The sequence below is a fragment of the Sciurus vulgaris genome, assembly GCF_902686455.1.
Source record: "Sciurus vulgaris genome assembly, chromosome: 11".
In the NCBI taxonomy this organism is placed as follows: Eukaryota; Metazoa; Chordata; class Mammalia; order Rodentia; family Sciuridae; genus Sciurus; species Sciurus vulgaris.
Genome location: NC_136472.1, coordinates 115,458,192 through 115,485,476, shown reverse-complemented (window position 1 = coordinate 115,485,476; position 27,285 = coordinate 115,458,192). Strand labels below are relative to the sequence as shown.

The window sequence follows — 27,285 nt, the reverse complement described above, 5'->3', positions numbered from 1 at the left end:
GGCCTAGAGCACACGTGGGGAGACGGAGCTGGCTGCAGCTCCAGGGCTGGCCACCGCGCCAGCACACCCAGGCCCTGCAGACCTTCCTCAGACCGGCAACCCCATCCTCTTGGGCATCACCTCCCCGGACCCCAGCTTTCCCACTGCACACTCTCTCAGAATCTCCCAGCCTTTAAAAGGCTCTCAGGGCCCCTGTATTAAATGTCAGAGACACACCAAGAGAGCACCTACTCTTAGATGGATAGGTAATGCGCCAGGCCCTTGGTCACCAGTGGGGAGGCAGACTGAATCTTGGCTGTGCTCAGAGCAGCCTGGGAGACATAACAGACCCCAAGGACTGATAGATGCCAGAACTGGCACAAACAGCAGAGAGAAAGCCCTAGGGATTCATGAGCTGTCTGAACTTGAGCTGCGTACTTCCCTGAGCCTCCAGAGTCTAGTAAACAGGAGTAAGTACCGCATGATTTCCTGGCATGGAGGAGGACCAAAGGACAGGTACCGGAAGTGCTCCGGTTGATAAATTGGAGGCCACTAGCCCTGTAATGAACAAAACCCCTCCACCCACCCATAATGGCAAGAACACCGCTACTGCTTTCTCTTTTTAGCTGAGCCCAAGACTGAATTCAGCTTTCAGTACTGTTTTCCAAAAGTTTGCATTTTACTCCAGAAAGTTAAATTTGCTCTCCATCCTGCTCTCTTCCCAGGATTGTCTTAATTTCCTTTTTCAAGTCTATTCTTGGGCACAGCATTCATCCGGACCCCAGAAATTGCTCTCCAGGGCCCAGAAAAGCTGGGACTCGGGGCACCTGGAAATGCACATACCCTAGCCGAGGGCTTCCAGGCAGGTGCCTTCCAAACAGCCATATGTTGTTAACCTAGAAGTTATGCCCAAAAGCAATGCTTACTAGCTAAGCAATCCCTAGACCATACAGAAAGAGGCCAAGAATAGGCACTGCCCATATGTCTAATACAGAAAGACTTTATTTCCTTTGCAATCAACACAGAAGGCAGCCGCTTCCCAGGTTTTCTCTGGGGGCGAAGATAAGGTGGAGAGGCACACTTTACCACCCAGCTTCTGGGAGCCTGGCTAGCTGGGTGCCTACCTGCATGACTGACACCTCAGTAGTCACAGGCATCCCGCAGCCCAGTGGTCATAAGGCATCTACTTCACATAAGGCCCAAATGGGTTCCTCTACTCCACCATGTAGCCAGACCACACATATTTGGGGATTGGCTGTTCATTCTGGCTCCCAGACCAGTTCCTCCCTTCTCCACACGTGACACCCCCACTATGTCCAATCAACAGGTTCTGTGGATTCTACCTTCTAGAGCATCTCTCAGATGAGTCCACTTCCAGACCACAGCTCAAGCCACATATGTTTCTCACCAACGTCTGCAGCAGTGACGTGGTTCTTCTGCCTCCTATCATCCACCCCATAGTACCATCACCAGAGGATGTCGACCTGTTCCCTTCTGTATGAGTCTGCTATGTCAGACCCTCTGTGACCTGATTGCCATCGCCTTCCTGGATTCTTCTCTCTCCCCTTGCACCCTGGTTCCAGCCTGCTTACCTTGACCTAAACACAAGCCCTCACTCCCTTCTGAGCCTTTGTGTACACTCTTCTCCAGCCCCACCACACCCCAGCTCCCTCTCTTCCCCTGGCTGGCTCTGCACAGCCTTCCATATTCAGCTCAGACATCACCTCGTCCAGGAAGCCCTCCCTGGTTCCTTGCTATCCATCCTAGGCTGAGTCAGCCCCAGTCTTGGTCAGTCTTCTGTTGTGATAACAGAATACCCAGTGCAGGTATAAAGAAAAGGGGCTTGTTTTGGCTCATAGTTTTGGAGACTCAAATTCGAAGATCGAGCAGCCCCATCTGTTTAGCCTCTGGTAAGGGCCTTTGGCTACTTCACAACACAGCTGTGGCATCACCTGGTGAGACCACCTAAGAGGTTGAGCAGGGGTGCGGAAGAGATCACATGGTGATGGAGGATGGAAGCAAGGGAGCAAGGAGGGGCCAGGCTGGCCCTCTTATAATAACATGCTCATGAGTGAACTAGGCTTGTCCCTCAAGATCTAACTCAGACCTACCTCACCTCCATGAGAGCAGAACTGATCCCTGCATGAGGGTGGCCTCCCCTTAGGCCACACCTCCCTCTCTTCCTTCCTCCTTCCTTCACTTCTTTCCTCCTTCCTTTCCTTTCCTTTTTAGTATTGGACCCAGGGATGCTCTACCACTGAGCTACACCCCAGCCCTTTTTACTTTGTATTTTGAGACAGGGTCTTGCCAAATTGCCCAGGCTGGCCTTGAACTTGCAATCCTCTTCGCAAAGCCTCCAGAGTAGCTGGGATTGCAGGTGTGCATCACTGTACCTGGTCTAGGCACGACCTCTTAAAGGTCCACCACCTCTCAATATCATTACATTGGAGATCAAACTTCCAGCTTATGTACCTTTGGGGACAAACTATATCCAAACCACAGCAGCCCTAAATATACTCCTATTCTCCTTCTCTAGACAGTGAGCTCCTTAGGGGCAGGTAATTAAAAGTCTTGATTTTGGGGTTAGTCAGATGTTAGTTTGCTTCTTAGCTCTGGAATGGCACTTTAATTTCTGTGAATCACAGTTTCCTTATTAAATATGGATAATAATATCTTAAGTCTGGCAGGATTAAGTGAATTAATGTATTCAAAGGATTTAGCACAGTGCCTGGCACAGGGTGAGCAGGCTCTTCCCTTTAGTATTTGCGTTTCCTCTGTATCAAGCACATCTGGCACATCCTAATCACTTAGTCATAATCACTGAGTGATGAAAGGAGGAATAGGGCATGGTTCCGAGGCCCTTCGCCACCCTGGCTGTTCTCCCTTGGTGCGCTTTGGTTTATTTGTAGCCCTTTTGAAGTGAGTCACAAAGAACTGGTGACCAAATCATATGCCCATCGCTGAATGTGTATGTGCAATGTTTTTGAGTCACCTTCTGGCCCAGGTGGGGAAGAGCAACACAGGAGACTGGAGATGACTGGATGCCTCAATCACCGTGGGGCTTGTGGGGGAGAGGAAGTCCATGTGGGGTGGTCATTCTCTCCTGGAAGACAGAATTGTGTCCCTCTCTTTGCTCTTTCCCAACACCTGGGGATACATGGGCTGCCCCCCATGTAACCTGAGAGCCTTTGCTGGGATGCCTACAAGGTATTCTGGGGAGCCCCAGAATAGCTCCCTACTGCCCTTTGCATTGGAAGGACCATCAGATCAGGCACCACACTGCTTCCTCTGAGGTGGGGAAAAGCAGGGCCTCAGGAACAAAGGCCAGGCCTAAGGGACAGAAGGGAGAGGAAGCCCAGCAGGGCAGCAGGGATCAGTCTAGACCACAGAGAACTCCATCCTGCTGCTGTAGCTCAGTGGCAGAGCTCTGGCCTAGCACATGTGAGACACTGGCTTCCATCCTGAGCACTACATAAAAAAATAAATAAATAAAATAATTATGAAATAAAATTGACTAGAGGGCTGGGCACGGTGGGATTACACCTGTAATCCCAGCAGCTCAGGAGGCTGACACAGGAAGATCGCAAGTTCAAAGCCAGCCTCAGCAATTTAGCAAAGGTCGAAGCAACTCAGTGAGACCCTGTCTCTAAATGTCAATATTAAAAAGGGCTGAGAAAGTGGCTAGGAGGGCTGGGAAAGCACCCCTGAGTTCCATCCCTAGTACCACTCCTAAAAAATTGGAGGGCTGGCGGTGCAGCCCAGTGGTAGAGCACTTTCCTAGTATATACAAGGCCCTGGTTTGATCCCCAGCACTGAAAGAAAGAAAGAAAGAAAGAAAGAAAGAAAGAAAGAAAGAAAGAAAGAAAGAAAGAAAGAAAGAAAGAAAGAAAGAAAGGAAGAAAGAGAAAAACTGGCAGAACTTCAGAGTCTCCCATGCCAATGACCCACAGCGGCCAACCTGTCCCTAGCCACCCCTCAGCAACACCATTATTGCTCACCACCCACCTGACTCAGCAACTCCCTCCCCACCTGGGAACCACACAGAGGGAGGAACTGGCTCCCTCCCTCCCTAGCTGTTTTGTAATTTTAATTTCTCACCTTCCTAAACAGCCAAGATTTATGGCACACTTGACAGAAATATTTAATTTTCCAAATGTCTATTATTCAAAGGCTGTGGAAATCTCCAGCCCTAACATTTTCACATTAATATCCATTGAGAGCTGAGGCCAAATAAAGATATTCCCAGCAGCGTGGAAGTGGGGCAAGGAGGAGAAAGAAATCCTCAGCAGAGGGGAGGGGGGCATATGAAATCCCCCAGAGTTCATAGCGACTCCACCGCTCTTCCGCCAAATCAAACATTTATGCTTTTTTATGATTGTGACTAACATCCCTGAGCACTGACTATGTGCTAGGTATTGTGCAAGGCAATTTTAACAGCCGTGGTCTCATTTAAACCTCACCGCCCTATGAGGTGGCCACTGTAATTTATCCCATTTTATAGGCATGGAGAAATCTAAGATCGGACAGCTAATAAATGGAGGAGTTGGAATCAGAACCCCAGCTTGACTAAGTTTACTGTCATACCATCTCTTTCGGGTGCATGGTGGAAACTTTCTTTCTAGTACATCACCATATTCCATTTAATCCCATACCCCATTATTGGGTAGATTCATTGATATGTTCAATGCGTGTGTGCTGTACGCACAGCCTGAGGGTGGATAGCATAGTAAACGTGGGGTGGGGTCCCTTCTCTACCACAAACTTAAAATCTATTTGGAAAACTGGGTATGTATGTAAGCAGCAGCCACAGGAGGCAGCACAGTGACAGTACCTCCCCAGGGCCTCTGTCCTGAGATCAAGCAGGAAACAGAAAGACCTCAGAGCAGGCCCTTGGCTCCTCTGTCTGTCTCCCGTGCTGATTCCGTTTATATGCAGTCAGTGCAGAACAAGCTGTCTGGCAAAGGTAAGGGACAAGTGACAGAGGAGATGAGGAGAGGAAAGAGAGGGAATGGATAAAGGGCTCAAGAAGTTCAGCAGTCCTGGTCAACATGGCCGCGTGGAGGGGAACCGGAAGAGGCTGCCAGCTGCTGGGAGAGCCTTCACTGGAGCAAAGGTAGGAGCTGGTGTTTATATTAATGACCCTGAGTAATAAAAAAAGATCAAATCATGTTCTATGCATGCCATTTAAGGAATATGCATAGCAATCATACTTTTCTCATATCCCTTAGACAGAAATATTTCATCAGAGTGGTCAAAATATTGGTTTTAAGTTTGGGTGCTTAAAGGAATAAACTTCATTCTGCTGAATGGCCAGATAAATACAAATTAGACTGTAAGTAAGCACCTTGACCAGTCAGGGCTAGGTGTCCCTGGTGGGCAGGAGTGGAGTCTGTCTGCTCAGGGTCCAGCATAGGCAAGCAACCAGTAAGGAGTGACTTCTTCATCCAGGACCAAGAAGGGAGAAGAACTTGAAGCATCTGGGCTCTCACCAAAGTTAGTCCTGGGGAGCTGAGGGGCTGGCTTCCCAGCTCTCAGGAGGCTGCACTTAGGAAAGAACTGCCACCACCTCGCACACTCCCAGAGTTCTCCAGGAGTCCAGAGTGAAGGCTTCTCTATCTTCGTTTGCCTGTCCTAAATGGCTGTGTCAGCTGCTGTCTGAAGAAGTGACAGGAAGAAGAAACAAAGTGAAAAAATGAGGGCCCCTCGCATCACTTGGTGCGGCTTCTCCAGGATCTCAGGAGTCTTTGTCACACCGAACACCATCAAGCCCGAGCAAGACAAAGAAAGAGATGGAGGGAGGCCTTACCAGCCTGGAAGGTGAATGCTCTCTGTGTGTGTCTTTCTGTGTGGGCCCAAAATGTTCCCTGAACCCACGCTATTGGCCAAACACATGCAACTACTTGTATATAATCCACTCACTTGTGAATTGTCTGGCATTTACATCGCGTGCGAAAGCCACTAGGCCAGCATGACTGTGAACTGAAGACATGTATGGAGTTTTTAGCTTACTTCATGCCGGGGAAACATTTATGAAGAACATTTATGAAGAACCTGCCGTAACACACTTCATGTTGGGTTATCTCTTTTAATCTCATAAGGTAAATGTTATTTCCATTTGACACATAAGAAAACTGAAGCTCAAGACAGATTAAGTAACTTCTCAATGTTGCACAGCGAGTAAGTGTCAAAACAGGGATTCTGTTTCAGGTCCACTGACTCTAACTCCAGGGACCATGGTCAAAGCCTTCCTGGTATTATCACCAGCAAAAGAGCAGAGAGAGACGGAGAGAGACACAGAGAGAGAAAGGCCTCTGAGGGGCAAATCTGGGAATAAGAAGACCTCTTCTGCCTTCAGATGAGTGTTCCTCATTTATGGCCATGGCCTGCCTGTTATTTCAGAAGCTGACTTACGTGATGAATGGGCCCAGGCACACGTGAGATGTAATATGTCTTGATTTAGTGAAGCGCTTGATAGGTCGTCTGATGAAATTTTACTTGCAAAATTAATTCAGATTGTCTTGGCTGGGTACTCCTGTCACCCAGACAGCAGAGGCTGGAAACTGTAAACAAGGGACCAGGAGGGGAGGCTGTGACAGGCAGGACTGGAGTGCCGGGCAGGTGCTGCCCGAGAGGACACTTGGACATCAGGAGGGATTGTTTTCTCGCCCCCGACGTGGCAGAACAGAGCGAGCAGCAAGAAGACAGCAGGCAATGGATGCAAGGGATGCCAGGCTGGACGTGAGGGTCAGGGAAGAGGGAACGCAGAGCCAAGGGAGGCAAAATGTCAGCATAGGGCTCTTCCAGTGCCCGAATTCTAAGCAGCTATAAAACCCAGCGCATGTCGGCGCTGGAAGAGCCACATAAGTCGGACAGTCAGCTGAGCCCCCAGATGCTGATATCAAGCAGCCTGAAGAACAAGGCAGCTGCCAGCAGAGCAGAAGCCTGGGGTTGGGGGGAGGGCTGGGATCAAAGGTCAGTGCCTCTTGCGGACAGGAAGAGCCACTCAGGAGAATGTCAGCTCACACCAGGAAGGAAGGCTGGGACCCTGGTAAGTGTGGCAAGATATGGGGAGAGTGACTGAGGAGGAAGAGTCAGAGGCCCAGCACAGGGAGCTAAACTGACACAGGGGCAGGAATGGGACTGCCATTCACAATTAAGGAAGAGGAGCGGAGAGGAGATGAATCACCCTAATTACGAACCTACGGGGCACAGTTGAGAACAGCAGTGCTCCCCGAGGGTCCCTGCAAGAGCCAAGGCTACACATTTTTTTATTCCTAAAGCAAAAGCAAAGGAAAAGGTTCAGCCTGTTCCCAAGACAGGTGCTACCTGGTGGAGGCTGAGGAACCCCAGGGCTTAGAGAGATTGGGTGGGCCCAAGGGAAACGGGCCCATCCAGAACGGAGCAGCATGCCCAAGAGTCTGCCGGCCTCGGCCTCTTGTCTTCATGGAGTTGCAGGAGGTAAGCAGAACCGCCGGCGGGAGGGGTGGGCGCTTCGTATAATCCTCGTGCAAGAATTCCACCAGGTGGGCATTGGGAAAGGTTCATGCCGCTTTCATGTGAAGAGCAAGCAGAAACAGAGGATGGTCATGGGCAGAGGGAAACGGTGATTAGACTGGGGGCATATTAGGAGAGTGGGATGAACAAGCTGGTTGAGGACTAGAATATGGGATGGGGTGGAGGAAAGGCATCAGGGACGAATATATGCATGAAAACCCAGGCGGGGTGCGCTAGTGCAGAGCGGGGCGATGAGGACTCCCCCTCCGGCTCCTTCCCGCTCCCTCCACTTTAAACCTTGACCTAGACCTGCCCCTCTGACTATCTGATAATTGACTTTAATCCAAGTTAAACAGCTCTGCGTGTGCGGGCATGGAAACCTCGCACCCCCTGGAAATGTATTTCTACGAGAACTGCTCTCAAGTAGCCCAGAGTGAACTTATAAATAAACAGTTAGAAATACGACCTGTACACAGTGGGCAGCGGCTGGATAAACACCACGGCTGCCTGAGCTGTCAGCTCAAGGTAAAGCAGTTTTTATTGCCCCCAAGACAAACGGCCCAGCATGGCCGTGATTCCCGGTGGGCAGGGGCACGGATAATGATGGTGGTGGGCAGCAGCCCCAAGGCCTCGCAGGATGACAGGTAAGAAGGAGGTGCATTCTCTGCCACACGCAGTTTTCCCAAGAAGTGGAAAGGGCCACCCCTCCTCCTATCTCCCTTCCTAGGCGCTGGATGCTTCTAGACTGCAATTGCCAAATTAGAAACTGCCCAGAAGTGGGTAGGTTGGGAAAGGCAGGTGGACCACGAGAGGAAAGGATGCCCGCTGAGTGCACCTGGCAGCAGCCTCAGCCCCAGAGTGGATTTTACTGAGAGAAGATGAGAAAGTATTTGAATATTGGCTCCTTAAAGAGAGTACATACGCAGAGCCTGGTAGGAAGCTTTCTTAGCAACCTTGATGCAAATCAGACTTGGAGAAACAAACGGCAGCCCTCCGCCTGCTGTGTCAGCGCCAGCGAGGCTTTTGGGCTTCTCATCTGGCCCTAGCTGCCTCGCCTGGCTTTTGGTTCACCACCCAATAATGAGAGCTCCCGTGCCTAATGCTTAAACAAGAAGCCCCTTGCTGGGCTTTGCACTGGAAATCCCAGCCAGCAAAAAGCACGGGCCTTCTAGGGCTTAGCTTCTGGTCTCCATTTGCAGGAATTAAGCATGAAGTCATGGGACAGATGACAGTCAGCACAGCCACATCTGCACTGTGACCCACACAGGCATAGCCTGCAGGACGCAGGGACAGTAGCTGTGGTCTGGGACAGCAGAGAGCCTTCCCATGTCTCACCCACTTCGGAAGCAAGCAGCTCCTTCTTGTTGACTTCCGTGGGCCACCTCTTGGAATGCTGGCTCTGCATATGGTGGCACCCGCCCCCCACCCTGCTGTTGTCCTTACCCTGGAGCTGAACAGACATTCCTCACTTGAAAGGAGGGAACAGATGCATAAGGGATCACCAACAGCCCGACTCACAAGAGACTGGAAAGGAAGAGGAAGCCAAACCTACCCCTTGACCTGTGTTGAGAATGTGGCAAGAAACTTGGAGAAGAACAAAATCTGAGCAGAGGCAGGAGTGTGTGCAGGGGCCACTAGCAGGGAGCCACTATCATTCAACACAAAGAAGTGACCACCAGAACTCGCAGGAAGCTGTATAGGCTAAGAATGACCGGCTGGCTGCCACTGCCAGCTCCCAGGGCTGTCTCAGAACAGGCACTTGCTCTGTCAATGACATCCTGGGCTCAAAAACTCATCTGAAGATACTTTCACTGGTCTTATTTGGGCCTGACCCTAGATTTTCCAAACTCCATATATTCATGTTTATCCACGTTTCTTTCGTTCGTTCACACAGCCTGGGGGGGTCTATAGCACAGGGCATTTCAGATTGTGTGTGTCTGTGTGTGTGTGAGAGAGAAACAGAAAGACAGAGTGGGAGACAGAGACAGACAGACAGAGAAAGAAACAGGAGAGAGAGAGAGTCCTTTAACTAGGTGCAGCATCCATCCTAGTTTCAAATGCGTCTACCTCCAAAGTGATTTCTCTCTTTGGAAACCTGAACTTGACACTGTAACTTGGACCTTCCCAGACCTCCTGCCCCTGCCCCTCCTGCACTCTGCCAGCATTGACAGTGCACCCTCTAGTTTGCCTGGGAGGAGGAGATCTCAGTGACACCCAGGCAGGCAATTGATAGCTGCTCAGCCTGCCTGAGGTTCCTCAGCTCTGCGGTCCTCACTCCCAGCCTGTTCCCTGACCCCTTTTAACCTCCCCCCTTCCAAGTCCAGAGGGCTTTCTCATGCACTGCTTCTGACCCTCAGGAAGTCATGTGCTGCTTACTATAACCCCAAGTGCAAGCCAGAATTTCTTTTCCCTTCAGCCTCTTAGAAAGTTAGCCAGTCTCTCATTTCTTCAGGCCCACGTCAAGTTCACGTAGGTTCCAACACCTTCACTCCCTTCCTACCCCTCACTGTTTCCACTTCCTCCCTTCCCATGTCTCCCCACAACATACACCTGCAAATGTCCTCCCCTAGGTCACCAGTGGTCTCTCAATTAATCCCAACTTCCTGTGACTCCTTGAAAGTGAGGGACCTGGTTGCCACCCACCCCTCCTGCTTCTTGGTTGCCAAAGTACCACCTCTCCTGGTTCCCCCCATTCTCCTCTGTCCCTTCCAAAGGCCCACGGCTGAGAAGCTGACTGTCGACTGTTGGGGTGTGACAGCTGTCCCCGCTCTGACTCATGCTCTTGCTGGTCAATCTCATCTAAACCCCGCAACTACCTGCTGATGAGCCCGAGCCCTCATTCCCAGAACTTTCCCTACCTAGAAGATACTTGGGTGTGCATGACAACAGCCCGTTATGATCCCTCCCTTGCAGATATCCTCAAGTCCTTCGCCCCTTGTCCCTCCTAAATCCCCTAGCTAAATCCCAAGTCCACCTCGCCCAACTCTCTATCCTCCTCTCCTCTGCATCAGCAATAGACCATTTCTGGAGAAATCCACAACACCACGTTGTCTCCTTGCATTTTCTTTCTCTTTTTCCTTTTTATCTATTTATTTATTTTCTTGTGCAGCACTAGGCCTTGAACCCAGGGGCATACAACCACTGAGCTGCATCCTCAGTCATTTTATTTTATTCTGAGACAGGGTTTCACTAAGTTGCTGAGGCTGGCCTCGAACTCGGGATCCTCCTGCCTCAGCCTCTGAGTCGCTGGGATTAGAGGTGTGCCCAGCTTCCTTGCATTTTAAACTAAAGCTGCCAGTTTTGACAGGGCCCTCAAGGATGCCCTATGACTTCCTGCCAGTCCCAGCAACACCCTCTCCCACCTCCCCAGGCTGCTCTGCCCTTCCTCTTTCCTCCAATCTCCCCGGCACTCCCAGCCCATCCGGCACGTCTCTTAGTCCGTTGGGAAAACAGGTGCATGAGCACCTCCACCCCCAGCTCCACCCACTCATCTCCTCCTGGCCTCACACTCCATCCCTGCTCCACGCACAGGGGCACAACAGTTCCTGCTCTAGCTGAGCCATTCGTCTTCTGAATGCCAACCTCTCGCTCCCCCAAGGCTGCATTCAAGAACAAACTACCAGCTTCCGGCTGTACTCAGGTTATTCCATCACTAGGAACTCATGTTCTGCCATCTCCTGTCTTTAAAAATAGAAGGCCGAAGGCCTTGGGACACACACCTGTAATCCCAGCGACTAGGGAGGCTGAGGCAGGAGGATCACACATTCGAGGGAGCCTCAGCAACTTAGTGAGACCCTGTCTCAAAATAAAAAAAATAAAAAAAAAAAAAAAGGCTGGGATGTGGCTCAGTGGTAAAGTGACCCTAGGTTCAAACTCTGGTACTCCCAAAATATAGAAGGCCCTCCCCTGACCCCACATTCCCTCCAGCCTGTGCTCCTGACCACAGCACACCTCAAAGGACTCTGTGCTCATCTCCCTGTTCCTCTCTCACCATGCGCTCTTTAGTCACCCATCTGACTTCGTTTCAAGGTCACTGATGACCACCATGCTGAGAAATGCCGTGGACATTCCCGTGTTCATCTGCTGTGTGGCCCCCAGCACCGCAGGACCCTTCTTCCTTCCGGGCTCCTCTGGGGGCTCCTTCCTCTCTCTGCTGCAGTGAGACACGCTTCCTGGGCTGGCCTCCCCCTCTCGGGCCACCCCTGCTCCATTCCCACTGGAGCTGACTCCAGCTGTGCCTCCGGATGTCCACAGCCCTCTTCTCGACGTTCTCTCCCTACAGCGTCTTCTGCTTTCCTCGTAATCACTGATGACTCCCAAATTCTGCCTCTAGCCTTGACCTTCTGCCTGGGCAAGAGACTGATGCCCAGACACAACTTGACCTCTCTACTTAGTCTAGTCAGCCTCTGCTGGACAGAGAGCAGCCTCCCCACCCCCGCCGCCCCCACCTCATACACACCCAACCCTGGTGGGTCCCACCTAACACCCGTCCTGCTCCTCGGCGCACCCGAAGCCCCTGTTGGCCTCTCTTCTCCAGGCCAGCAGCAGGAGTCTCCCACTGTGACTGTCGGAATCTATCCACTCAACTGCAACCGCCAAGTCCAAGCCACTTCTTCCACCTGAGTGACCAGGACAGCCTGTGAGCTGTCTCCCGCTTCCCCGGTCACCCCTCCACAGCCCATTCTCCCTGAGGCAGCCACTGCGCCCTTTTAAAAATGTAAATCAGACCTTGTGGCTTTTCCACTCAGAATCCTTTAATGGCTTTTCATTGCACCTAGAACCAAACCCCGTGGCAAGTGACAGAAAACCCAACTCAAACTGGCTTAAATGATAAAGAACAATTTATGGATAGTAAAATGGCCGAAGCAGTTGTCGACCTCACGTCTTCACACCTCAATATCCAACGGGAGTCTTTTGCTAAAGGCCTCAGAGGGGCTCCCAAGGCTAGAGGCAGCCCTGCAGCTCGGCGGAGGGCCCTCAGCCCCGGGGACTCTGCTTAGCAGGGTCCCCTGTGTCCACCCATTGCAGCAGCTGCCGCCTCTCCTAGCTCCTCCTCTGCACTCCAGCTCTGCCAGCTGCTCACAAGCCAGCCCTGCACAGCCACACTCGGTCTTGTCCCAGCTCCTGTGGGGAGCTGAGCAGCTGGGCTCTGGTGGGGGTGCTGGCTGGGCCTCCCTCCCGTCTCCCTCACGTCCTCTTATACCCACCCCCCAAAGAGGCGCTGCTGCTGCACCCCAGGAAGGTGTCACTCCTTCTTCGTTACAGCTTGTGTCTGTCCACATCGATCCGCTGATAGCACCCCATGGGCAAGAGTCTTTTCCAGTAACAAATAGCCAGGAAACAGAGCCTCCTTCCAAGTCCCCCGGGTCCCATAGCTGTCTTGGGTGACGAAGTGGGGAAGAGGGAAACCCTGGCCTCACACCACATGCGCTGAGCCCAAGACACCCCCGGCCCAGCATGTCAGGCAGGCACTGCATGGTCACAGGTCAGTCAGGCAACCTGTGCTCCCCTCTGTGCAAGAGAACCCCCTCTCCCCTGCACCTTTGGTCACCTCTGCCAGTGACACTGGCTAAACCATCTAATCTCCCTGGGCTCCAGGGTCCTCTCTCTAAAGGGCAGGGGTCTTGGTGCTGGGGCGGATGTCCCCTAAGGTCATGCCTCTGCTCTGGAGGTTTTGCATCCATGGCAAGGTTCTCCCGTCTCCAAGAAACCTCCGGCAGCCACCGAGCATCTTCCCCAAACACCGAAAGGAGGTGTCATTCTTTCTCTGAAACACAGCACTAGGAAGAGAAAGTCCAAGTCCCCAAGCAAGGCCATCAGGAGCCAACTTGCCTCTGGAGCCTCATCTCCACCCACTCCTCCTGCAAGCTGAGGTCCAGGTGACCAAGCAGCTCTGCCCGAGTCTGACCACACCTCCTGTTTCTGCGCCACCATGCCACCCCTGTGCTTGGAATCCCTTGCCTTTAACCCCACATCTCCACCTCGCCCTCTCTACTTAATAAGGCTCTACTCAAACGGACCCTGCGTCTTCGCCCACCGCCAGCCCCTAATCAGAACGCAAGTCCCCTCACTGGGTATCCAGGTGCTGGCCCTCCCCTACACTCCTACCCTAGCCAGCATTGTGCGCTCAGTATTTTCACACAGCAAGGACCTCTGAGTACCTGAGGGGGTGGCAGCGTGGGCCTCAGAGTCTAGCAGGCCTGCACTGTGACTTTGTCACCAGTGACCGCTCTCACACAGATGTGAAGCAGGTACCCGTGCCTGCGTTTCCCCAGTGCCCCTCCTCTGTGGACTGTGGTCCCCGTGTGAGTGTTCCCACTGGCGCCCCAGAGTCTCCCAGCCCGGCTGTGCCCGGCAGCACTGGGCAGCAGCCCCCTCACACCCGGCACATTTATCCCACTAATGAGAAATTTCTTCAAGCCCTAACAAGGCTGCTTCCACTGAGCGGGTTCAGTAACAGATTCTTATAAAAAATAAATTCAGCACATTAAACTCAGATTCCAGCATATTAGTAGACCCACGAGGAGGGGCCTGAATTTACCAAATACCAGGCAATTGCTATCTTTTAATTAAAAAATAATAATGACAAGCTCATGTAATTTCTGGTCTCACCCTAAGAAAGATTTTCTGATTTCCCACGTCAGATGTTAACCGTGAAAAACCGAGTTGCTTGTGTCAGGACAAAAACCATACCTGAACGGCTGCAAACAAGAAGTCACCTTTGTCCCCACTAGCTCCAGCCCCCTCCAATGCCTTTTTTCTTACTTATCTGAATGCTGCCTTGAATGTGTCTTGAGAATTTATGCCCACGTGGGCACCTGGTACCTGCAGCCAATGCTGACCAAGCCCTGCTCTGTGTCACACTGCTCATTCACCTTTTGTTCCTCAAGCATGCAGCCACCTGTTCCAGTCACTCTGTACCAGGAGCTAGACAGACAAAGATGCCTGGGGCAAGGTCTGTGGCCTCCCAGAGCCCATGCTAAGAACTGCAGGAGGGGCAGCTCAGGGTGTCCTGCAGGCAAAGAGGGTGACTGGGTCTAGGAAAGGCTTCCAGGTGGGGCTTCACAGAGAGGATGACCACAGAGCTGGCTCCTGAGCATGAGGGGTGGGGAGGGAGCGGGGCGGGGACTCAGGTGGATGGCCCACCCACACAAAGGCATGCCAGGCACCGGCATGTGGAGGACGCGCTGCCAGAGCCCAGGGGGCACATGCTGGGGAGCTCTGCAAGTGAGAGGTTCACCTGGACAGTCGGCAATGCCACCCTGACCCGACCTCACCATACTGAGACTGAGCTTGGCCCAGAACTTCACTGGATTAGAGAGATCCGTCATCTATGGTTCCTCTAGCAAGATTATGAATCTTTTCCTTGAATTTCCATTTCATGCTCAGTTCACAGAGGCAGGAAGCCCCCATCACTTCCATCCTCATCCCTAACAGCCATATATAGTGGGGAGGGGACTTTGGAAGGCTGGGGTGAGGGCGTCTGCAACTCAGAAAAGGAAGCCACTTGCTAAAGGGTGACCTGGGAGCTGAGGCAGGAAGCAGGTCCCAGGCCCTTCCATGCACTACACTTTCCTCAGACTCCACCCTTCACCTTGGGGACCCTGTGTGCTGCAGGGCTCCTGTGGACACATGCTGGACTCCCGTCCACCCTGCATTCCCTTCCTCTGGATGAATCTCTAGGAGGAGAGAGTCAGGCTGCTGGACGGCAGGCACAGAGGCCCCGCTTCCTCGCCCTGGCAGGCAGTCCCCACCCACAGAGGCACAGGCAGACACAGCCCCTCAGGAAGTCCTTTGCCCTTCCAGGGAGAATTGCTCCAAACTTGAAAACGCCCCTCATCACAGATCTTATTTTGGCCCGCCTTTCCCGAGTCCTGGGAACTACACTCAGCACTGCCAGTGACACTGCACGCAATCTTGTGTCAATGAGGGACAAGTCAATCACACAGAAAAAGTGAAGCTTAGCTGCACTGGGTGGTTCTGGGGAAGGCACCTGCCTGTGAAATGTCCTGCCTCCTCCACAGGTTCCCCCTCAGCAGATGCACCCCAAAGGGCCTATCAGGAACACAGACCCGGTGACTCAGGGATGATGCTCTGACCAACCCACGAAGACCGAGGACTCTGGGTTACTGGCTATAGGGATGCCACGGAGAGAAACGGAGGGGTACCAGTCACACGTGGGGCACCAGACCACAAAGCAGAGGCCCACGTGAGAGGCGAGCTGCAACCCAGCCGGGAGCCGTGCCCTTGCTGGGAACGGAAGGAGGCCGCCCACCGCTCTGCTCTGTAAGCACACGGTGTCACTACCTAGCATGCTTCAGCGGTCTCAATAACTCTTTCTGTCTTCGTAAAGCCTGAGTTAAAGAACACCTAGGTGTTGTTATCTAAAGACTGTGGTCCCTACCTGACAATTACAATCAAGATTTCTGGAGTCCACAGTAGGTAAAACTCAATAAACACTTTCATTTCCTTCCTTTCCAAATTCATTGCCAGTGTTGTTTTGCACAAGAAAGAGGTAAAGAGCCTGGGCCCTGGAGTCGAACTGTGTATTAAAGTCTCATCATTTCCTAGCTGGGTAACCTTTACCAAGTTACATAACTTCTCTGTTTTTCTCACACATTAAAAAAAAGGCTAATAATAATACCTTGAGCATCTGTACTCCAAAAATCTGAAATCTGAAATGTTCCAAAATCCAAGGCTTTTTGAGCACCAACATGATGTCACCAGGGCAAAATTTCACACCTGACCTTATGTGATGGGTCACACAGTCAACACACACACACACACAACACACACACACACACTAAAAATGTAAGAATTACCTTCATCCTACATGTGCTGAAACACAAAGGAATTGTGCGTTTAGACTTGGGTTCTGTCCCAATACCTCATTATGTATATGCAAATATTCCAAATCCCAAAAAAATCCTAAATCCAAAACATTTCTGGTGCCTGGCATTCTGGAGAAGGCTTACTCAACCTGTGCTGTTTTAAAGCACTTAGAACAGTACTTACTATACAGCAATTACTCAATACATGTCAACTATTATTGTTATTGATATTATTACACATGATAGGATTATGAACAATTTCCATCCTCTTATATTTGCCTCATTGTATTTTTAGACTCTCTTCAATGAGCATATATCATCATTTTATAATAATGAAAAAATTTATCTTAGGAAAATAACCTTCAATTAAATTAACTTAATATAATTTCAGTCAAAAGAACATTCTAAAGACTAGTGATAAGGTGGTTTTGAGTGAGCAGAGTTCCTTTTCTGGTTTGATTATGGAAAGAGTCACACGAAGTGCTCAGTCCTACAGCTGAACTACTAGACCCTGCAGGAAGCCACAGGCGGCAGGTGCGGCTGTCCTCCATGCCAGGTCCGCACCTCCTCTGGCTCACTCCACCTCTCGGGCTTTGTGGGGACTCCTTCACCACCACCACCAGAGTCAATGACACCTAAACTTCAAGGAGCTGACTAGTTGTGCACCGAGAGACAATTGTGCATCTGTTCTGCCTCAGTTTCCCCATTCACCCTGCAGAAAACAGGAACCCTGCAGCCCAGTGCTGCATTGACATGCCCCCTGCCTAGCATCATGCTGGGCACCAGGTTGTGCTCAACGAACTTTGATTTCTCTTTCCCAAGTTCCTCAGTCTCTTCTCTATGATCCCTTGGCTGAAAGGGCCAGGTATGGCTTCAGTGCCTCCATCTCTGTTGACTCCTTCCAACCTTCCATCTCTAACCTTGACCTCTCAACTCCACCAGAACATTCAGTACCCACAGAACATCTCTCTTCCTTGGCCCTTGGTAACTCGACCCAGCCTTTTCCACACTCAAAGAACTATTGCTGGCATGGAAGGGGCAACATGGTGCACGATCACCTCATCACAGCGATGCTGAGCTTGCCAAGTTGAAAATGAATGGCCACTTGATGGATGTTTGATTGACATGTAAAAGCGGTATGTATTTGGTGTATTCAAAACAACTCATTGAGTTCAGGGATAAGTATACACTGAAGAAAGTCACCAAGGCCATACACATCTGTTATCTCCCCAAATCTCTCTCCCCCTCTTTATTATTACTTGTGTGTAGTAAGGACACTTAACATAGGTCCTACCCTTGTTACAAATCTAAATATAGAAGACAGTACTATTAGCTATAAGCACCGCGCAGCACAGTTGCTTCCTAGAATCTGTGTAAGTAAACCGTGCCCTCTGACCAACACCTCACCTTCCCCCTCCCTCCAGCCCCATGCAGCCACCCTCTACGCTCTGCTTCTGTCTACTTCAAATACAGGTGAGATCGCCCGGTATCCATCTCTGTGCCTGACTTATTTCACTTAGCATAATGTTCTTCAGGTCCATCCATACTGTCACAAAGGTAGGATTTTCTTATCTTTTAAGATGGAATAATATTCCATTGTATATGAATGTATGTTCATATACATGTATGAATATTCCATTGTATATGAACATTTTCTTTCTTCCATTCATCCATCAATGGACACTATCTTGGCCACTATGAATGATCCCACAATGAACACAGGGGTGCAGATATCTCTTTAAGGTCCTGATTTCAATTTCTTTGGATAAATACCTAGAAGTGAGGTTGTTGGATCATACGGTAGTTCTACTTTGAATTTTTTGAGGAACCCACATAAGTTTTCCATAATGGTGACATGACACCCCAGCTGCCAAGCCATGCAGCCTGCCTACTGGTCCCACCACCTCAACCTCCCACTTCCTGACCTGCAGTGAGATAAAGGAATTGGAGAAGACCTGAATAGAAGTCAGGAGTAGTAGATTTCCAAACCCTAACTAGCATAAATTTGGGTCAATAGAGTTAGCATGTTACTGAACCCTAATTAGCATAAGTTTGGACCAATAGCAGTGACCCAGGTGTTATATAAACCCCTAGTCTAGCACACTCGGTAGGAGAAAACCTGCTATCGGGTCCCCTCTGCCACTGCAAGACTTCTGCTCTTATTTCTAGTTTTCAATGAATCCCACTGTTACACTCTCTCATCCTGGTCTACAGATTTCATTCTTTGAATTCAGGAGACAAGAACCTTGTCAGAAGAAACTGGCAGTGAGCTGCCAGGGTCTGCTGCAACGCTGGAGGCCATAACCCCCCATTAAGAGCTGCAACACTTCTTGGCTGCAGAGGCCTTCAGCTTGTGCAGACCCCACTTGCCAGCAGAAGCAGAGAAACTCCAGCCTCAACATCTGGCAGCTGCCAGGAATAATGTTTCATCACAAAATCTGGATTTCCATGGCTTTACCAGTTTACACTCCACCAAGAGTGCACCAGCATGTCCTTTGCCCACAACTTCTTCAACACTTGTTATCATGTCTTTTTAATTGTAGCCATGCTAACTGGTGTGAAACGACATATCACTGTGGTTTGGATTTGCATTTCCCTTGTGATTAATGATGTTGAGCATCTTTTCATATACCTGTTGGCTATCTAAGTCTTCCTTGGAGAAAGGTTTTTTCAGGTTCACTGGCTTCTTTCTTTCTTTCTTCTTTCTTTCTTTCTTTCTTTCTTTCTTTCTTTCTTTCTTTCTTTCTTTCTTTCTTTTTCTTTCTTGTACTGGGGATTAAACCTGGGACACTTTAACACTGAGCCACATCCCCAACTCTTTCCATTCTTTTTATTTTGAGACAGGGCCTTGTGGCAGGTGAAACCCGGGGCCCAGGGTTACGCCACATGCATCTAGAGATGGCGACTGGCAGAGAGCAAGCGGCATCCTGATTATGCCTGGAGAACGGCAGGAAGCGTTTACAATTGGCTGTATGATAATCAGTTCAGCCGCCTAGCGTGTGGACAGATATACTTTACATGTATGCTTGAGAGAGTGATCGCTTCACCTTTAACAGGATTGGATGGACATATCTGGTTACAATTGCTTCTGCATGAGACTGCTTATATATTGAGGGTGTTATTTGAATAAAGCGGAAGCTGCTTCATGAACCTCTGAAGTGTACGTGTCTTTTGTCCCACTGGTCGGGCCGTAAGAGCAAGGAGATGTGCGAGCCTCTTGAAGCAGCCCAGGCTGGGAGCGGCGGTTTTCCGTAGGGCCTCACTTAGTTGCTCAGGGCATCACTGAATTGCTAAGGCTGACTTTGAACTTGCAATCCTCCTGCCTCAGCCTCCCAAGCTGCTGGGATTACAGGCATGTGTCAACACACCCAGCACCCAGCACCACTGGCCATTTTTAAAAATCAGATTGTTGGATTTGGTGCAATTAAGCATAGGGATTCTTTGTGTATTCTGGACATTAATCCCTCATTTAACATGTGACTTTGGGGTATTTTCTCCCATTCTATGGTGCTTTTTCTTTTGTTAGTGTCTCCTTGCCTAAGAAGAAGCTTTTCAATTTGATGTACTTCTGCTTGTACACTTGTTTTTGTGCCTGCTTTTGGTGTCATATTCAAATCAGTCATTGGCAAGACCAACATCAAGGAGTTTTTCCGTGTTTTCTCTTAGAGGGTTCATGGTTTGACAACTTAAGTCCAGCCCATTTTCAGTTGATTTTTGTGTATGGTGTAAAATATGGGTCCAACTTCACTCTTTCATGTATTCCATTTGTTCTCCCATCTCCATTTGCTGAGAGACTATCAGAGAGGGTTTATGTCTGAGTTCTCTATTCCTTTGGTCTATGTGTCCATTTTTAACACCAATAACATACTGTTTTGATATCTACAGCTTTATAACATAGTTCAAAATCAGGAAGCATGATGCCCTCCAGTTTTGTTCTTGATGCTCAAGACTGCCTTGGCTCTTTGGGATATTTTAGGGTCCCATATACATTTTAGGATTTTTTTTTTCTGTTTCTATGAAAAATGTCATTGGAATTTTGATGGTGATAGTATTAAATCTGTAGATCATTTTGGACAGTATGGGTAGTTTAACAGTATTAACTATTCTAGAGTATGAGATATTTTCTCATTTAGTTGTGTTTCTTCCAATTAAAGAGCATTTTTCTTCATACCTACATGTTGTGGTCCTTTCAGTTGAAACAATTTATTCAGGTCAATTTATCAAATTTTACTGAGAATTCACTGAGTAGGCTCAGAAATGAAATGGATAGTCCCTGTCCTTGAAAAGCACCAAGTCTCTGGGGTGAAACAAACTCAGGAACAAATAGCTTCAACACGCTGCAGCGAGTGCTCCAATAAGCCTGTTCAAGCTTCGATGCTCCTACAGACACGCATTAGCTCTGTCCAAAGGTGTGTCAGCAAAGACTGAGCAGGGCAGGGTCTCAGAGCATGAGCAGGACTTCAGCGTGTGGACAGAAGGCAAAGAGATGGATGAAACCAGCCCAGCACATTCAGAAAGATGCAGCTAACCCTGTGCCAGGGTCTCAGGCTGCAGGGTAGAATATGCTAGAGAGTGTGGCTGGGGCAGGTGGCAGAGGGCCTCATATAGCCAACAAACAAGTGGTTCTTCTTCTTCTTCTTTTTCTTCTTCTTTTTTTTAAGGCCATAGTCCTGTTTGAGAAGCTGATGAAAACTATTGACCTTGTGCCCAACGTATACGTATTCATAATTTTGCATACGGCACAGGAGGCTTCCCATCCTTCGGTGGCCATCAGTGGCCACCCTCTGGGTGTCCATGTGCCCCAGATTGTAAACTCTGGATAAGCATCAGGAAGAAACACTGTAATGTGACCCCATACCTTTGCCAGTCACCGGATGCCTCAGACCTGCACCCTGGTTGGATTATCAGCCCCTAAAAGCACCATAACACTCTTGCTCACAGGAAAGCTGCCCCGCTCATCTGCCATGAATCTGCCTGGCTCTCTCCCAGGGGCGTGGGAGAGTCTCCTGCAGACCAGGAGGCTGCCTGGTGAGCCTTTTCTGGCCCAACCCCAGCTGGGGCCACGGGCAGCCCATCCAGCCCACCCTTCACTCCCTGTGACCAGATAGCTCCTCCACCTGTGACAAAGCTGCAGCCCCAGTCCCGCAGTAACTCAATTATTCTGAAATTGCCTTCACTTTGTAATCTTGACAAGGCTTTGAAAGCCAGGCAGATCCGAGCCGTGGCTCCCCTTCCTCTAGCTGCCTGGCCCCACAAGGAGCTCCAAGAAACCATCCCGGCACACAACTCTGCACAGAACCCCCAGCAGGCCCCAGGACAGACGTTTTGCTTATGTTTGGTGACCCTGTTCAGCTGGGAGACACTGACATGGCTTTAAATATTTAACCACTTCAAACACGCTGATAATGATAATAACTTTGCTGATGGAAGCTCGAATTAAGCTCCAGATCAAATAAGATTTGTTAAACCTAAAATACTTCTAATTAACTCCCTGGCCAGCTTCCCCAACAGCAGATGGCCACAAGGGGCAGCTGTGCATCCTGGGAGGAGCACTGGACTGGGAGTCCATCTCCAAAGAGGGACCCATAGTCAGTGCAGTGTCCCATGCCTGACATCCCAACAACTCAAGAGGCTGAGGCAGGAGTATCGTGAGTTTGAGGCCAGTCTCAACAACTTAGAGTATCTCAAAACAGAAAGCTGAGCTGGGGGTATAGCTCAGTGGTGTAGCCTTGCTGGGCCCAATCCCAGAACCCCAAATAAGTAAACAAATAAATAAATATTTTAAAAGAGGGGCACATAAATAGTACTTACATTTATTGTGGTGTGGTAAAAGAGAAAATAAGATCACAGTAGTAGGAATTACTTGCAACAGTGCTTTCCTTCTGTGACCTATTATCAAGTGGATACAAACGTAGAGGAAGCCAGCAGCTCACAAGCAGTGGTCTGCCCCACGACTTGCCAGACCTCTTACCCAGAAGAGCTTTAGGACAGAGGGGACCAAGGTAGGTGACAGGCTCAGCACTATCCCATAGGCTCCAGAAGCCACACCAGCCTCAGTGTGGAGGCTACACTTTCTTCCGTAGGGAGATGGTTCCTCCTAGGGGCACTGTCCCCCAACAGTGTTCCATGTGCCACCTTCCAAACCTTGAAGAGTGTCCCCAGCTACAGTCTCCGTCCTGAGTGCCCCTCACCTGTTCTGGAAGTGGTGCTGCCCTTGGGTACATTCAAGGAGCTCTGGGGACAGATGATTGCCACCTCCTTTTCTTCCCTTGTATAAAATGTCCCAACCCAGAGACTAGGAAGAGGAGAAGTTCCTACACTGGCCCCCAGCTCACCGGGCCTGGCATCAGCAGGACCATCCTAAAGACCTCCTTGTCAGTGGATAGGGTGAGTTTCCCTCATCTGAAATGCAAGGAACCAGAAGTGTTTGTGATTTTGAAGTTCTTCAGATTTTGTAATATTTGCATTATCATGAACTATCTTGGGGATGGGACCCAAGTCTAAACATGAAATTCATTTATTTCTCATACACCATTTATACATATGGCCTGGAGAAAACTTTCTTCAACATTTTTAATAATTTCGTGTGTTTGGGCTGCGACCCATCACATGAGATCATATTTGGAATTTTCCACTTCGGTGTCATGTCAATACTGTAAAAGATTTTGATTTTGAACTTCAGATTCAGATTTTTGGATGAGGAATGTTCAACCTGTATAGTGTGGACTTGCCAATGGAGACCCTTCTTTTCTCCTGACTTCCTTCTTCTATAGGGACAGACAGGTAGCTAACCAGGAGGACTGTCCATTTTGAGGCCTCAGACAAACAACAAACTTGAATGCCTGGCCCATCTCAGCACTTGAGGCGGAAAAGGGCCAGAGGCAGTCTGCCCAGTCAGCCCAAAGCCACAAGGAAGCCAACAATAATGGCTAATGCAATACACACAATTTCATTACTAATGTGAAAATTGATTCTAACTCATGGAGAAAGAAAGGGGAAATCTGATTGGAATGCTAAGTCCCAAGGATATAGAATGGTTGGGTATGCCTGTGCTAGGGGAGGGGACCTTGCACAACAGACTTCATGGGAAGGGAGTCAGACACCACCAGGGTAGGGGCCTCGGGGACATTTTTGACTTCCCTGAGCAGGCACCTGTTGTAACCAACCACAGTGCCCCACCCATTCCTGCACAGGGGGGGACATTGTCTCCAGAAACGTCTCCAGGTCCTCTCTCACTGCCCTGGCACCAGAGTGATGTGCAATTCCATCTGGGAAAGGAGCCGCATCTTGGGATGGGCACCCAATGGGAGGGAGGTAAGCTGCTCCAGACTGAGCAGGGTGGGGCTGGAGGCCAGGCCTCTCCGTAGCTGCACTGAGACTGCCACCCTCATCGGAGCTGGGTAGCACATGGAGGTCTATGGCTGTAACATCAAAACCCACTTTTGCTTTTTAAGGCCAAATAATTAATATGAGGTTTTATTTGAACACGGCCTTGGCGACCAATCCTGAGCCTGCGGTGGTCCAGCCTGTTATGTGATGTGCAGCTATATATTCCTGAAAACCCATGTGAAAGTTGTTGTTTTTGTTTTTAAGAACAAGTGAGTAGGTGTCCTGACCTGAGCACAGAAGAACATGTATTTATTCTACAACAGCTTCCCTCATTCATTATTGAGCACCTACTTTGTGGGTGGCACGGGGCCAAGACTGAGGCTGGAAACGGCCACGGGGAACCGCGTGGCGTGGTGGAGCAGGCTCGTGAACGCCGGTCCATAATGCGAGATGACGAGCGCACTGATAGAGGGGGTACGGAGCGTTTGGAGACCCGGGAAGGGGCGACGATTCATTCTGCCTCGGGGTGGGGCAGAGCTTCCAGGAGGCAGATGACCTTGCTACCTTCACTGCGCTTCTGGAGAGGACACCCCCAGGCAGCTCTGTCCTGGTGAGGCTTCAGACATCTCATACACACCCACCTGCCTGCTCTTATCCGCAAGCAGACATCCCTCTCCAGGACACCAGGGGTTCTTCTGAAGCTTCGCCTACTTGGCAACACCGCAACATCTCCAGCTCTTAGCTCCCTGCCCCACTGACCACACCCCACATTTCCTCCTGCTTCCCATCTTCTCATCCCTAAAGCAGTGAGCCAGGCCACTCCAGGGTGACAGGACTGCAGAAGGGAAAAGGAGGGCTCCCAGGGGCCACTGATTAGGACCCAAGAATAAGGGACAGTGACACAAATGAGTTGGGCTCACCTATAGCCCTTCAAGTTTGACTGGGTTACCCTGAGTCCTCTCTCCTTCAGGAAAACTTCCCAGGAAATGGGTCTCAGCTCGCTTGACATGCTGTCAGTGCCCTTTTGGGAGAGCTGTGGTTTTTATCCATCTGTCTGAGTACAGCCCCTGGCCCTGGGCACAGTGGCTCCTCAGAGTGCAGGGACGGGAGCAGCTCATGACCAGAACACAGACTCCCCCTGAGCTCACCTGGCCGGGGTACAGCTGATGGGCAAGCACCTCCAGCTCCTCCATGCTGAAGGTCAGTGCAGGCCCCAGGCTGTGAGTATGCAGTTGATCTTTAAAAAATCAAAGGCAGGGCTTCCCTGTGCTCTTGTGTATTCATCCTGTTGGTCCGGCCCGTGCTCTGCCTGCGGACCACTCTACCTCTGACCGTGCCATCTCGTGGAGTGGCTCCTCCTCCCTGCCAGTCTGGATCGTGTGAGAATTGGATGGTCTGCCACTCCAGCCACAGATAAATATGTCAAACGAGACAGGCCCCAGGAGGATGCCCCGTGGCAGGGGAGACCTACAAGAAAGGCTCAGTTCACATCTGTCATATGACAATGAGACGAGCTAAGTGAATCAACAGGCCGACGTGGCCTCTTCCTGCCCACCTGGACTGATCCTTCATCAGTGTCCTGGCCCCATGACTCACCCGCCTAGGAATCCACCTGCTGCATCCGGGGGCAAAGACAGCTTTTCATCTTTTCCTCACAGACACCATCAGGATAGACTCGAGGCCCACTACAATTAAGACACCCCATGTCCAAGAGTCTCAGACATGCAAGCTTTGAAAAACAGAGGAGGACAGGAGTTGGACCCCACTTCAGGGACTGCTGCGGGCCCTGCCGGGCACCTCTGCACTTTCTCAGAGCTCCAAAACCATCTGCTTCATACACTCCTGCAAAATGCAGGAGGAAAATGGCCTAACACTTATTGCTTGAGAATATTTTTTAATCTACTTTTTTTCTTCTTTGTGAAAACATCTGCGTGACTTCAGCTTCCTGGCACAGTTCATCCTCTCCACAGTTTCTCAGTAATATGCACAATGCTTCTGGAATTGCATTTAGAATCTTCCACGGCTCCCCTGAGAAAGACTTCCTCGTTACCTTTGTTTGTCCTGGTCTCAGTTTATGTGCCTGGCTTGGGCCCACCATGGTATAAACGTGGCCCCATAGCAAGGAAGAGCCAGTCAAGTGTGCTAGCGACGCATTCACGTGCACTCATGCCAACTAGAGAAAAATCAAAACCGTGCCCGCCAAGGGAGGCGGGGCACAGCGACACTTGGCTGTCTTCAGACAGCTCATTATGGGGAGCAAGGTAGGAATGTGTGTGGCAATGCAAATGTAAGCAGATGTGCATGGATACAGGTATAAAAAATTCAACATGCATTCAGTTCCTGCTATAATAATAATGGCTAATGTTTTATATCACTTACTATGCTCAGGTAGTAAGTGTTTCATATATTTTAACTCATTTAATCCTCACTAGAGTCCTATGAGGTGGGTACTATCATTATCCCCAATTTACAGCAAATGAAGAACACGGATCTAGTGGTAGAGCTGGGACTGGAACCCCAGCAGCCCACCCCAGAGTTTGGGCTGCCAACTACTGTCACCTCCTCTTAGGCTTTTTTAAATACATCAGCAAGACCCCATCCCAAGGTCTCTATTTTCTCCAACCCACACCACATGTTCTTTACATCTGATACTCCTCAATAGTCTCTGAACATTCCATGTGCCTTCACGCCACTGTCTCTGTTCATGCCATTGGCTCTGCCCGATGTCCTTTCTCCTTTTGCCGACTCAGAAAACTCCTATTCATCCTTCAAAGCCAAGTTCAGTGTTCCTTCCCTGTGAAGCATGTCCTGATCCTATGTCAGGTAGAACGATTTGTTCCCTTACTTCTGGAAGCAAGCTACGCTGTAGTATATCTTAATCAGTTTTGTAAACGGTAGAAGATTCTGGAATAGGGATCGAGAAATGAAAAGGCTCACAGAGTAACTTTCTAACATGAGCAGAGAGACAATAAAAACCACAGATAAGTGAAACACATGGCACATTAGAAGGTGGTGCGTGCTCTGGGACAGGGGAAGGGCAGAGAGCAGGGGCGGGGCAGGGATGTTTTGCCTTTGGATCCTGAACTCTGAGACGTATGGCTAGCCAGTCAAGCATGATAGCCACGTATCTGCATGCACTCATGCCAACCAGAGAAGAATCGAAATCGTGCCCACCCATGGAGGTGGGGTACGGTGACACTTTTCCTCTTTGTCCACCAGAATGGCAGGGAGGGCACTCCTTTAATCACCCACTGAACTCAGCTGGGCTTCAGGAAGGTGCAGGGCCTTCTGCTGCCACACTCCACCTCTAGAGCTGGTGACCATGAGCTCCTGAGTCCTAATTCGAGGAGTTAGATACAGATGAGAGGGAGGGTTTGAGCACACTTGAGTGATGTGTCCCCAACGATCACATGGAACATCCCATCTAGCAGTCCTGGCTCAGGACACTTCACACAGGTCAATCATCCAAGCCCGTAAGGTGAGTGCTGTCACTCTCCCCTTTCATAGATGAGAAAACCGAGGCTTGGAGAGGTTGAGCATCTGGAACAAAGGCCTGTGGGTTCCAGAGATGGGCCTGAGACTTAAATCCCGTCTGTCAGACTCCAGAGCCAGTGGCTCAGCCTCCTCTGAGCCCCAGAGTGGCTCCTGGAGT

The 27,285-nt window shown here is 50.0% G+C and overlaps 1 protein-coding gene across 5 annotated transcripts in view; it reads right to left on the bottom strand.

Annotated features, from left to right (window-relative positions):
* Positions 1-27,285, bottom strand: part of GRIK4 (glutamate ionotropic receptor kainate type subunit 4) — a 410,374-nt gene that overhangs the window by 363,606 nt on the left and 19,483 nt on the right. The gene's annotated exons all lie outside the window — the stretch shown is intronic.